The sequence below is a fragment of the Urtica dioica genome, chromosome 10 (assembly GCF_054948205.1).
Source record: "Urtica dioica subsp. dioica isolate 48M chromosome 10, U.dioica_male_clone48M_v1_H2, whole genome shotgun sequence".
Taxonomy (NCBI): Eukaryota; Viridiplantae; Streptophyta; class Magnoliopsida; order Rosales; family Urticaceae; genus Urtica; species Urtica dioica.
In genome coordinates, this window is record NC_142765.1 from 7,727,300 (window position 1) to 7,741,055 (window position 13,756).

At 41.4% G+C, this 13,756-nt stretch overlaps 1 long non-coding RNA gene across 1 annotated transcript; it reads left to right on the forward strand.

The window, feature by feature from the left end:
- The first annotated feature begins 9,067 nt into the window (after positions 1–9,067).
- Positions 9,068–11,825, forward strand: LOC149383366 (uncharacterized). The gene is made up of 2 exons (XR_016301842.1): positions 9,068–9,293; positions 10,468–11,825. It is a non-coding gene; the product is annotated as an uncharacterized LOC149383366 (long non-coding RNA).
- Positions 11,826–13,756: the final 1,931 nt, after the last annotated feature.

Below are 13,756 nucleotides of genomic sequence, written 5' to 3' on the forward strand. Positions count from 1 at the left end.
TTTTGTTTTGGTACCTAGGTCCTCATTAGACCTACTGTTTTGTTTTAGCTCTTTGGCTCCAAGACAAGTTCTTGAGTCATAGTGTTTAAAAGTGCCCACGCACTAAATCCTAACCATACTCGAAAGCCTCTAGTGGTAGAAATGTTCGTGGTTACTCAGGTTCAAGAAGACTCGTGGGAGACAAGCTTAGTGGAGAGATGAGCGATTCAACCTTTCCAAAGGCTTCTCAACGCTCAAGCTTCTAACGAGGTTGGTACCGAGTGAAAACTCAAAGTTGTTTTAATATTTTAAATTATACGCTAATGCACTTTGTCTAAGTAGTAAAACGTTTTACGGGTTTTTTAAAGTATTTTTTATATTCCGCCGCTTGCTAGAAGCGATAATCTTTTCTGAAATCCTAGATCTTTTCCAACAAAATCAAGCCGAGAAACACCAGAAATCAACGCGGACCACCATAAAATTATTGGGTAAGAAAGAATCGATCCATTTGCATGTATTAATTTTAGTAAGAAGCCGATCCATTTACATGTACATTATCGCGATTTGCTAACCCCAAAAGTGTAATGGTCACAGATCACGTGTGTTTAGAGATTCATTTCAACGTTAGCAACCCACAACGGAGAGACCCTAAAAATCCAGAATCATCGCCATATGCCGACGTTCAAGTCCACAACAGAGTTCTAAGATTCAGTCTTCTCCCAACAAGACTGAGACGTCGAAGAAAGAAAAAAATTCAAAAGTTCTTCCGAGCAAGCGCAAGGGACCGACCTTGAAGAATTCCAGTGAAAAGCGTTCTAAACCAACCACTGTTGATGAAGATAGCTCGGATGGGGAAGACGAAACTATAACGCCTGAATTAGTAAGCTTTTTGTTTCTCTCTAGTTTATGATGTTTGTTTGTGATGATTATGTTATGTATTGTTAGTATTTGATGTTTGTTTGTGATGATTCGGTGGTATGCTGTTAGTATTTGATGTTTATTTGTGATGATTCTGTTCAGCTTATACGAGCATTTGAGTTTGAGTTTTACACGATTAGTTAGTCATGAGTCACTCAACAGTTATAGGTTTACAGGTATAAATTCATCTTGAATCACTAACTAGTGATATGTGTTGGATTTAGTTCTAGAGTCACTACATGTATAATTTTTTTTTTGGACCCTAATTGTTTTAGATGATTTTGTTTAGGTTATAGGAGCTTTTGAATTTTACATGAGTAGTTAGCATGAGTCATTCAACAGTTATATGATTGCAGATATAAGTTCATCTTGAATCACTAATCAGTGATATGTATGTTGGATTAAGTTCTAGACTCACTACATGTATAATTGTTAGTTTTAGATGATTTTGTTCAGGTTATTGGAGCATTTGAGTTTTACATGAGTAGTTAGTCATGAGTCACTCAATAGGTATAGGATTGCAGGTATAAGTTCATCTTGAATCACTAATCAGTGATATGTATATTGGATTTAGTTATAGAGTCAATACATCTATAAAAGTTACTACTGTGTAACTAATTGGGCATTAGTTAGGTCGTAGTTCGTCTTGAATCACTAATCACTGATATGGTTGATGGTTTTAGTTCCTATTGAGTAGTTAGATCTATGATAGTTACCATTGTGTGGAACATTGGGCGTAATGGAGTATGTAGTAGTTACTAAAGTGTCACTGATGGGCATTCGATCTGAAGTAGTTACTAAGTTGTAAACATGGAATTAATTGGGTACTTGTAACTTGTGTACTAATACGTATAACTTGTGTGCTAGTAGTGTTGTATGTATTGCTATTTGATGTTTAGGGTTGGAGGAGATACTTTCCAGAGGAAGCAACGTTATCGGTAAACTTTAACTTTGATGTGATCCCACGTGCAAAGGAACAAAGGCGCTTCATCGAGCCTATTCCTAATTCAAGAGTACAAGACTTCAACAAAGAGTTTCATGGTTTGAACAAAGCTGAATGGAAGAAATATAAAGCTAGAGCCAAAAGCGACGAAAGAAGAAAACCCAACCACGGGGCCAAGGGCGGCACAAATAAAGGAGAGCTTATTCACGACATTTTAAGCAGTTTGAGCTATTTATTTGTTATTTTCGTAGTTAAAAATAAAAGATGAAGTTAGAGTCTTTTTTAAAGTGTTTTTGGGCTTTAGTTATGCTTATGAAGCCCATATGTGTTAGGTATTAAGTTAGGCTTTTAATTTTAATGCTATCAGGCCTAAATAATGTTTTATAGGCCCATTTAAACTAGGGCAACAATGTACTCCGAATTTGCTTTGTATTTCCTATTTAAAGGAGGTTTCAAGCTGAATGAAATGCATCCAGATTTTGATAAAAAAAATATGAGAGTCTTCTCTTGAGTTCTTATGAACTTTTATCGAACTTATCAAGACTAGTCTTGTGGCGTTCAAACCCGACTCATCAGACGGTCTTTCGCAACCGTTCGTGGCGTCATTCATTCCACCCTCGTTCCTCATTCGTAGAACGATCCGCCGCTGTGCTATTTAGGATATTGGGTCTCGGAGCAAGTCGATCGAGGTTCATATCAAACTTCCATGAAAACTTGGAGACCTTTAAAGAAATTATAAAAATGAGCAGCGCTGAAATGAAGCTTTTCAGAGCAAGCTGTTTTGGGCATTTCCTCGATATGGAATCTATAAAAAGGCCATCGAATGACAAATTGCTGGTCGGGATATGTGGATTGCGTAGTGAGTTTACAAGGCAACATTTTGGAGAAATTACAAGGCTGAAGATTGACAATTTGTACAACAAGAAGGATTACGAGTACCGAAACATTGTCGACAAAGGCTTGTACATGGATACCTTTTTGAATGGCGCAATTACTACCTGTGGCATAATAGAGTCTGCTTTCTTCTTCTCCACTTCATCTACAACATCCTCATCCTGTGCCAGCTAACAGTAGCCATGGAGACAAGTTCGTACATAAAAAATGGTCGATGACCCAGACGTATTCAACAACTACCCATGGGAAAATGTTGTATGGGACCAGTTCATGGAGACTGTGAAGACATTCGTGTCCAGAGCAAGTGGTAAAATCCTGTCAAAGTCGCAAAATGTGCATTTAGAAGCGTTTTTCTTGCCCCTGCAGGTATAGGCGTATGAGTCCATTCCCAAATTGCATTCAATGGGTTTATGCACTCTCATGAACCAGAATACGAGGCCATTGATGTTGCGATGGTCATCGACGATCAATAGTTTCAGAGACTATCATCCAAGCCTTACGTCTGTAGAAGGTAGGTTATTAAAATAATCACTTTGTTATTGTGAATACATAATTTTGGGTTTATCTGACAATTTTCCTATTTCTCAGGTCGAATTCACAATCATAGGTAGTGATGTGGTTGAGGCGCCCTCTGTGAAGGCCATGCCAACCCCGGCGCGTCCTTCAAAGAAGCATGGAGTTAAGGAGTCTGGAAGCTCATCCTCAAACTATGAGGTAGAGAAGTAAATGTTTTGGAACTCGTGTGAATAGTTAAAAGCCGGTAACTATATCTAATTAATTAGTGACATTGTTATAACTAGAGAAGCTTATAAGTTATTAAAGTGTATAATTAACTATATCAAATTATTTAAATTCGCGTAATTAATTGAATGTGTATTGTTACACAACTGTAACTTAATAAAGCGATGTAACTAATATCCTTATTTAGTTACCCTAACTGAACAAATGAAGTTATTGTAACTAATTCAATCAACATAGTTACAAAAATGTGATTTCATCAAGTTGATTTGTCACACGCTAAAAATAAATATGAATACTAATTTGCAGGAGAGAATTAAGAGGATAGAGAAGGACTAGACTTTAGGTTTGACCTTCACGGCATGAAGTCCGATATGAAACGTCATGGAAACACTTAAATTACTCACAGCCAACAAGGATTCAGAAAACAAGGAAGAGGAAAAAGTAAAAGGAAGATTGTGAAAATGAAGAGGCAGAGAGAAGAATAGCAGGAGAGGCACAAGAAAAACTTAAAAAAGAAGAAAAAGAAGCGGTTGAGGAACTAGAAAAAAAAAACCCGCTGAAGAAAAAAAGAAAAAAGTAGAAAAAGAAGCAGAAGAGGAACTAGATAAAAAGAAAAAAAAAAGAAAAAGAAGTAGAAGATTGGCATAAAAAAGATGATCATGATGATAGTGATGATACAGAAGCAGAAGGGAAAGAAAAATGAGAGAATAAAGAAGATAAATGCAAAGAAGACGATAACAACTGGAAGAAAGGGAGGGGCAGTATTGCTCGAACTCAACCAGCTCTTTTGAAAGTCCAGATCTACTGTGTAACCTGCTTGTTAGATGATGTTAAGAACAACAAGACGAACAACAAGCAACAGGTAATGAAAGCAAGTAAAGAACACCCAGAAATGGTAACCCAGTTCGGCCTCAAATGCTTATTCTCGGGGGATATCAATCCAAGTGAAAAGAACAACTTCACTAGACAATACGCTGAGTACATGTCGAAATACAATGGATGGTCACCTTCCACTATTCTTAACTCCAAGCTATTTCTATGGTGTTGTTAACTTAAGCTCCCCCTAGGTTTGAGCTCCCCTCACTTTTCACTCGTACACTCTCCTAGTGTTTCACTTCATTACAATAACAAAATGCCACAGCAACGAGTCTAAAACTCACTAGGTAAGACTTTGCCGGACGAGAGTCAAAAACCTAGAAAACCAAACACACACACACACACACACACACACACACACACACACACACACACACACACACACACACTCTTCAAAAGTTGGTTTCGGCGGTAAAGCGTTATACCCTCTCCTAGGGTATGACATTCTCTTTTATAAGAACTTGGCGTGAGGAAGACTGGTTTGAGGCGGCTTCTGAATATCAGCTACATGGTGCTTCTGGAACAACTTGTAGCTGAATGTGATTTTGCTCAGATCCGAGCTGCATGCCTTCAGTTCCTCAGGGGTAAGAATGTTTGGGTGCTGTGAAGAATGATCCCAGTAATCATAGCCGGATATTCTATGGGAAGCTTGATGGCGTCGGAGCCTGCATGCTTGATGGTTTGGGAGTAGAAGAACTTCCAAAATCCAATGTCTTGTCGGTCCCTATCATGTATAAAAATTGAGGAAGAGCAAGAGAGACACTTGTGGAGGAGCAGAGGGAAGCCAGTTTTTTACTCCGATCTTTCTGCAAGACGGAGTACTTGGAGCTAAGCAGAGAGTCTCGGTATAAGCCAGTCTCAGGCCAACCCTTCACATCTTTTCCACCTGACAGTTCCTTCACAAGCTCAAACCTGGAGCAACTGTCCCCAGGAACTCGTGGATCACCTTGGGAGAGAACTCGATGCACTTGGTCCTCACCAAAACCTTCTTGAAGTTTGGGGGAGGTCGCGTTATCGACCTGGTCTGGCAGGTTCACTATGAACTCCCGCACCAATTGAGCGTGATATGAACCCACTGCAGTAACAAAAGAGAAGAGGCCTACTTTCTTGAGAAGGTTGACAATATCAGTGCAGCCTAGTGCTGCATCCGATAGCACATGCTCTGGGGCAATGCTGCGGAGGATGACGTACTTCCATCTCCTTATGTTCTTCAGGGTGTGGAAGGAGAGACCTATGATGGGAACGTTTGGCACTTCTTGCCGAGGGACCTTTTTCTTATTCTTCTTCACGAGGATCCTCTCTTCTTCAGCCTTTTCTTCAAAGACGTTAGTGACATGGTCTGCCACATCTTCTTCTTCTTCTTCTTGAACTTCTTCAACATGCTTAACCTCAGGAACCCTTTTACGCTTCTTTGCCTTTGCCACATTTTTCACCGTCTTCTTCTTCGGCTTCTCATTCTTCATCAGAGACGGAGCCAGAATAGACTCTTCGCCACGTTGATGAACGATCCTAGTGCCCATGAACCTATCAAAGTCCTCTTGAGGGATCCAATTCTTCGGGCCCCCCTCAATCTCCTCAGATGAGTACCCATTCCCTTTTAGTTTTCTGGTCATTTCAGCAAGAGTCGGGTTATCGACCTCTGCTTCGGTCTGGGACGGGTTGGGGTTGTCAGAGGGGGTGTTTCTGACACCACCCTTTTCAAGCTTTTCGAGGTGGAGCATGGCATCGGCAGCAGAAGATACATTCTCTCTCTCAGGCAGACTCGACCCAGACAGACCGGCCTGTTGCATGCTGCTAGACGGAACCCTAGAAGGAGAAACAGGGCGAGAGAATATAGTTCCTTTTACCTGGGGGAATGTGGGCAAATCCTTGCGAAGGTTGGGAGTTTTTGTCTGAGGCACAAGATCTTCGACCGAACTATCGACCCTGTCCTTCTTAGCATTGATGATCTTTACCCCATGTCTATTAACCTCTGAGATGATCTTCTTCAAGCTGGAGAACTTCTTGCTACTTCTTTTCCCGCTGCTTTTAGCGACAGAACCCTTTCCTGTTCTAGTGCGAAGCGTTTTCACGGACACAACAACAATTTGGCACTAAGGGAAACGAAGATGGACTAGAGGAAGAGAATTTGAAAAAGAACTACTGACACAAGTGAGTTCAGAGAAAGTAATTATGACAGTTAAGCAAATCGTGACCTCTCTCGGGAAATAAACCGTCACTAAGAGCTTACCACTGAACCATTGAAACGTTGCGTTTCGAGATATCTTTAAAAAAAAATAACTACCCCGAATGGGCCTTTCAGTGATCAAGACACATGCCCAAACATGCCTTGACCAACCCATTAATTGTTACAAATCGGGAATGCAAACCCCCAAACAGAGCGCAATTTTTCGAATTTAATAATATCCAGGGGTTTTGTAAATATATCTACCAAATGATTCTCGGTGTTGACGTGTTCCAAGGACAGAATTTTATAATTCACAAGATCTCTGATGTAGTGGTGCCTGATCTCAATATGCTTGGTCTTGGTGTGTTGAACTGGATTCTTGGCTATATTGATCACGCTGGTGTTGTCACAGTACAACGTGATGACATCATGTGGAACATCATACTCTTCCAGCATAGATTTGAGATAGACCAGTTCAGTACAAGCAGCACCAGCAGTGATGTACTCAGCTTCGGCCGTGGAGAGCGAGACACAATTTTGTTTCTTGCTGAACCGAGAGACCAAGTTGTTTCCAAGAAAAAAGCAACCTCCTGAGGTTCTTTTTCTATCATTAGAGTTGCCTCCCCAATCTGCATCGGAATAACCCACAAGACGAGAATTTGTGTCAAGGGAGTAGAGGATACCATAGTCGGTGGTGCCATGAATGTACTTGATAATCCTCTTGACATAGCTTAGGTGAGCTGTAGTACGTTGAGCCTGGATCCTTGCATAAACACCCACTGAGTAAGAAATGTTCGATCGGCTAGCTGTCAAATACAGGAGACTCCCGATCATGCTCCTGTACAATTTGGTATCAACCGATTCAGCTCCATCTTCTTTAGAGGGCTTGACTGTAGCAGAAGCTGGGGTCCTCTTAGGCTTTCCTGATTCAAGACCAAATTTCTTAAACAATTCCTTGGCATACTTCCCTTGAGATCGGAAGATTCCCTCTTCAAACTGTTTGATCTGAAAACCCAAGAAGTAAGAGAGCTCTCCCAACATACTCATCTCAAACTCAGAATGCATCTGTTCCACAAAGTGGTCCACCATGGTCTGGGACATCCCACGAAACACTATGTCATCCACATAGATCTGAGCGAACATCATCTCCGAGCCAGATCTCTTAATGAAGAAAGTTTGTCCTTCACCCCTCTGATGTATCCCTTCTGAGTGAGATATTCTGCAAGACGCTCATACCACGCCCGCGGAGCCTGTTTCAGACCATACAACGCTTCGTGGAGCTTGTAAACATGGTTTGAAAACTTAGGATCCACAAATCCCTAGGGATGCTCAAGTACACTTCTTCATTCAGAACACCATTCAGAAAAGCACTCTTGACATCCATCTGAAACAACTTGAACCTATTGAGGCATGAAATACCAAGAAGGAGTCAAATAACTTCATGTCTAGCCACAAGAGCAAAGGTCTCATCAAAATCCAGGCCCTCAATCTGAGAATAACCCTGAGCACCCAATCTGGCTTTGTTTCTCGTGACATTGCCAAGAGCATCAGATTTGTTCTTGAAGATCCAGTTTGTTCCAATAACATTCACTTCCTCAGGTATGAGAACAAGCTTCCAGACCTCATTCCTCTCAAACTGAACAAATTCCTCTTGCATGGCTATCATCCATAACTCATCACTAACAACCTCATTGACATTCTTTGGCTCAATTCTGGATGTGAAGCAAACGTTGCCTATCATTTCCTTGTAATTGACAGGTTCCTTTCTCCTGGTGGTGACTCCTTCATGCAGGTTGCCGATAATAGCTTCTGTAGGGTGATTCTTCTTGACTCTACTCGAGACTTTCTTCACCGAAGAGTTGGAATCAGCTCTTTCCCTTGGGACATCGGAAGCTTCATCAGTGTCTGAGACATCTTTTGGGACACTGGAATGAACATCACGATAGACACCAGCTTCATCCTCCTCAGAAACCTTGTCCATGACACACTGAGTCCTCTTGTTGAAGACCCTAAACGCAGCACCTATAAAGGATAAATTTTTTAATCTATTGACTTGTAAATTCACGTTGAATAAACGAGCTTTCGTTTGTTACAATTCTATTATTGAATGAATGATGGATGTATAAGTTTACCGAGTTAATTTAAATTATTTTAAGGTAATGGAAAATCTCGAAATAAATAAAGGATTTATCGAGTTCGTCTCGAATAATATTTTCCGAAGAAATATTCCGGAATTTAATTTAAGAAATAAATTCTCAAGGACGAGAATTATTTCCGAGAAACCTTAAATATATTTAAATTAATCGAGAACGAACGAGAAAATTCTCGGTTTAATTATTTAATTAAAATTCGATCGTTCACGGATTTAATTAAATAACTATGTGACAACGGATATAATTGTAACAAAATTCAGGAACCATTTGTAAGAATTTTTGAAATGGGGGTCAGTTTGGAGATATGAGAAAATAAAAGGATTTAATGAATAAATTTCTTTTTTTTCCTTCTTCTTTTATCTTCTTCTTTCCTCTTCACGTGCAAATCTTATTCTCTTCTTCTCCACTTGCCGCGCGTGATACCTGCAAAAAGAACAAGGAAGAAAAAAAAAAAATTCAACAACAAGAACAGCCCATCTCTCTCGGTCCAGCCACGCCGTGAACCAGAAGGAATCGCGAGCAAGCTCCGGTGCGAGCTAGAACGCGCGCGCGAACCCGGTCACCGGAGAAGGACGAGTGGTCACCGGAGAAGTAAGAGTGGTCACCAGAGAAGAAATTGGATGTAAGAATTTTCATGGCTGAATTGAAGGATTCGAAAATTAGGGTTTGGAGATTTAAATTTTGGGGATTTGGTTTGGATTTCTTGATTTCGTGGTTATGAGGTGGCTTGAGCTCGGTTTGGATTGTTAATACTTGAATTGGTGAAATAGAATGATTTTTGTTTGAATTTTTCTTGATATGGTCGTGGGTCATTCTTTTTAGGGTCGCTTGGTTGTTCTTTTTCAGCCGTGTGTTTTGATTTAAGATTTTGGATTTGTGCGGATTGTTTTGGTTGAGTTAGGATGAGGCCATGATGAATTTGGGAATTGGTGTGGTTTGGTTTGGAAATTGTTGGTCGTGTGACTTGTTGTGGCCGTGTGATTTGTTGGCCGTGTGTTACTTGGCCGTGAGACTTGTTTTGGCTAAGTGATTCATTTTGACTGTCTTGTGATGATGATTCTGAGCCTCTGAGTTGTTGTATTGTGAATTTGTGGCTGGTTGTTTGTGATGTTGAGTTACTCTGAAATTGTTGGTGATAATTTATTAACTTGGCAGTGTACCTCATTTCTGTTTTGGCCGTGGGCTTGGTAGTGTGTGTGTGTGTGTATTACTGAAGAAGCTGTGATTTGAAGTTGTGATTTGTTGCGGTTCGATGATGATTCATATTTTTTACTGAGATTTGCTCGTGTATCTTTTGTCTTGGCCGAGCCGGGCTGTTTGTCTCGTGCTATGGGTTCTGTTGTTGTTAACGAATCTGAAAATCGGAACGTGTGTTCTAGTGTTTGACCGAGACTCTGTTGGAGTCGCTTGAATCTGAGATTTGTATGTGTAGGTGCTGTTATTTACGACTTGGTTGGTTATGAATTTGAGAATTGAGATTTTTAATTTAAAATTGATTTGAAAGTGAATTTGAATTTAGGTTATTTTGATTTCGGGATTTGAGAATTTGGATTTGAAATTGGTGAATGTGATTTGAGAATTGATATCTCGCTTCGGGCTCGGTTAGTTCGACCTCGGATTTCAATTTGGATTTTATGATGAGTCTAAAGATTTTATGACAAGTTTAAGGATTTTGTGATAAGTTATGTTTGGATTTGAGAGTTATGTTGTTAGAGGTTCGATTTCGGATTTTAAGTTTCGAGTCGGGAGTTGGATGATATAAATTGATCACGATGTTTGTTTTCTGAATTTGACAGCTCAGTCACAGATCAAATCGAGACGAGCGAGAGCCGGAGGAACTGAACGCGTCGAAGCCAGAAAATAGAGAATTCAGGAAAAAAAAGAATTATAAAGCTCGATCTCACTCGTGAGTCGTTTATCGCTTTATAGTGTTAGACTCGAGTTCTGTGATTGACTCGTTAGAACGGGGGAGACAGGAGAGCCGTGTTTAACTCTCAGATTCAAATCGAGCGTAGAAGTACCGGGAGTCATATCCCGAGTCTTCAGCTTAAAACACTAACGAGCATAAAATGGAAATGAAATCTTTTTAAGGGTTTATCTTGAGTCGCTCTCCTGTAAGTAGCATAGGTGTGTACTCTGAGTGCTGCAGAGTGGATGAACCCTAAATAATTGATGTGTCGGATGGTACCAAAATGAAAAGAACCCTGACGAGCTATGAGGGCCTGGGGGATGGCGTTGAGTACTCATATCTCGGGGAGTCAACCAAGAGTCGTACCCGACCTTGTTGCCAGGCTATGAGGGCCTGGAGAATACACCTTGACAGCTATGTGGGCCTGGGGGTTGCACCGACGTCAAACGAAATTGGTACCATTAGTGGATCCCAGACAGACGTTAAAACTCTTAGGTCACCGGACAACTGCTACTCGAAGTCTAAGGCTGGTCTCTAGTCGTTCTAAAGGTTATAGCGGGGGATGTGTGTAACTTTAAAGATGACAAGTACTAGTTAGAGTATGCGCGCATCAGTCATGCTCTAGAACTTGTTAGATTTGCATCAATGCATTCTTATGTGCTTATTTGCACGTCACATGATATCACATGGCATTAGTCGCTTTATTTTCTAAGTTAGACTCTCACTTACTGAGTCAATCGACTCATAGTTTTATGATCCTTGGTAATGTAGAGAATGGCAAGGCGGCGATGTGAATGACAGAACTGAAGATGAAGACCGGACGTGTATCTCTTGACCTCTGGGCTAATGGGAATTCATCCGGGATCAACCTCTTCTATAGTATATCTATATTTTTTGAACCCCTTCCGTAAACTACACTCCTAAATTATCTCATGTAATTATGCTCAAACCCATGAGCTGATTTGTAAATATTAAGGGTCGTTATGAGACTCAAAGTTTTAACTGAGAAAAACGAAAAATTTACCGGGGTTTTTCATATAACCACTTTTAATACTTATGTATTATCGTATTATGTTTTATATAAGTGTTATGGTTATCATGTTTATTTAATTATGTATCTGTTTAATATGAGATATATTGTTATATTGATATTGTGATTTGTGACATAACTCACCGTCGCGGCTCGTGAACCGGCGATGAGAGGTCGCGGGTCATGACAGCACCACTGGTCGTGACATCACCCATGTTTAGCCTTTTTTTGTAGACTTGAGATACACGTTTGCGGCACGGATTGTGAGATCATGCTGAGCTTACTGTTGCCCTGTTTGTTGATAGGATGCGGATAGTTAGTAAGCAGCGAAAGGATCACCCTTTTTGATACCCGTCCGATTGAGCCTCGGAAAAGGCTAGTCTATTTTTGGGAGTCTGTAGATTTGTGTATATAGCGATAGTTTTCATGTGACATGTAAATAGTTGAGTCATGAATGCAGGTTTTATATATCTTTTTGACTTGATGTAGAAATGAGAAATGTTTATGAGATCTTGTTTTGAGTTAGGATCGGGTGTTTATATGTTTTCTTTTCTCGCATTCTCGATGTTGTGACTTGGATTTTAACCATGCCCTCTTCCATGTGTAGAATTGAGCAGGCATGAGGCCTAGACGAGACCCGTCTAATACCGAGAATGTTACAGCGGCGGATCTCACGGAGATTAGACGCGTGCTCTAGAGACAGGCTGCCGACGCGACCCAAAGAGATGAGATGAATCAGAGGTTTCCGCAGCAGCTAGAGCAGCAGAACCGCACGATCGCATAATTCTAGCAAGGCTGAATGTGCCGCCTCAACAGCACCAGCGCCTCCAGTTCCAAGAGAACGACAAGAGAATCCACCGCCAGTACCTGTGGATCCTCCTGATGAGCTCAACTTCCAGATTCCTGACGTCGTTCCTCCTGTGAGCAAGTCGATATACGAGAGGTTTCGTAAGCAGAAGCCTCCGACGTTTGACGACTGTGGGGATCCAGCTGCAGCTGAGAACTGGGTCAAAAAGATGCAGCAGATCTTCAACTACATGAGCTGTCTGATACCAAGAGAGTGGCTTGCGCTGTGAATCAACTGGAGGATGAGGCTAGGGGTTGGTGGGAGGTGATGGCGTCGGCTAAGGATGTCCACTCGATGACGTGGGTCCATTTCCTCAATCTATTCCACGAGAAATATCTGAGTGAAGCTAACCTGTTTAACAAGGTCCGTGAGTTTATGAGCCTACGTCAAGGTTCAATGTCTGTATCCGAATATACGACAAAGTTCGACACATTAGCAAGGTTCGCTCTTTCCCTAGTCCTTACTGATCAGGCTCGAAATATGAAATACATGCATGGGCTCAACATGGATATCGTGAGCCAAGTGCATATTAGCGATTATGGACCTCGCTCTTACGTCAACGCCGTGCAGAGAGCTTTGCGGATTGCTGGTTGGCGCGAAGGTGATTGGACTCCTTCACCGAAACCGGTCTACTAGCCCAAAGCAGAGTGAATCAAGGAAAAGATTCAGATCCTAATCGGGATGGGAGAGTCGGCCGCAGTGAGGAGACAATATGAAGTCCCAGCAAGGTTCGAGTTTTCGACCCCAGGGAAGTTCTGGAAACCGATCACAGTCGATGAACCAAAACAGAGGACGTGAAGATAGCGGACGGTCAGGGCTATCGAATAAGAGGCCTAGGACTTCCGGGAATACTCTGTCGCCTGTGTGCCGAAGGTGTGGCAGATCGCACGAGGGAGAGTGTTATGCTCGTGCACTGGTGTGTTTCAGATGCGGGAAAGAGGGTCATTTGTCTAGAGTATGTGAGAATCCAGAAGTGAAGACCCCTGCACCCAAGGAGCAACCGAAAGCCAATGCCATAGTCTTCTCCATCCGTGAAGATGAAGTGCGAGCAGGGTCGTCCACCGTTGTCACAAGTCAGATTTTCGTGGATTCCTTCTCTGCATATGCATTGATATATTTAGGAGCCATGCATTCATTCATCGCATCTAGGAATCATGATCAATTAGATGAGCATCAGAAGGAATTCTCGTACCCGTTCGTTACGGCTACGCCTTCTGGAGAGAAGTACCGGTCGTTATGCTGGTATAGAGATGTGCCCATCCAAGTTCATTATCGGATAATGAAAGCAGACATAATAGA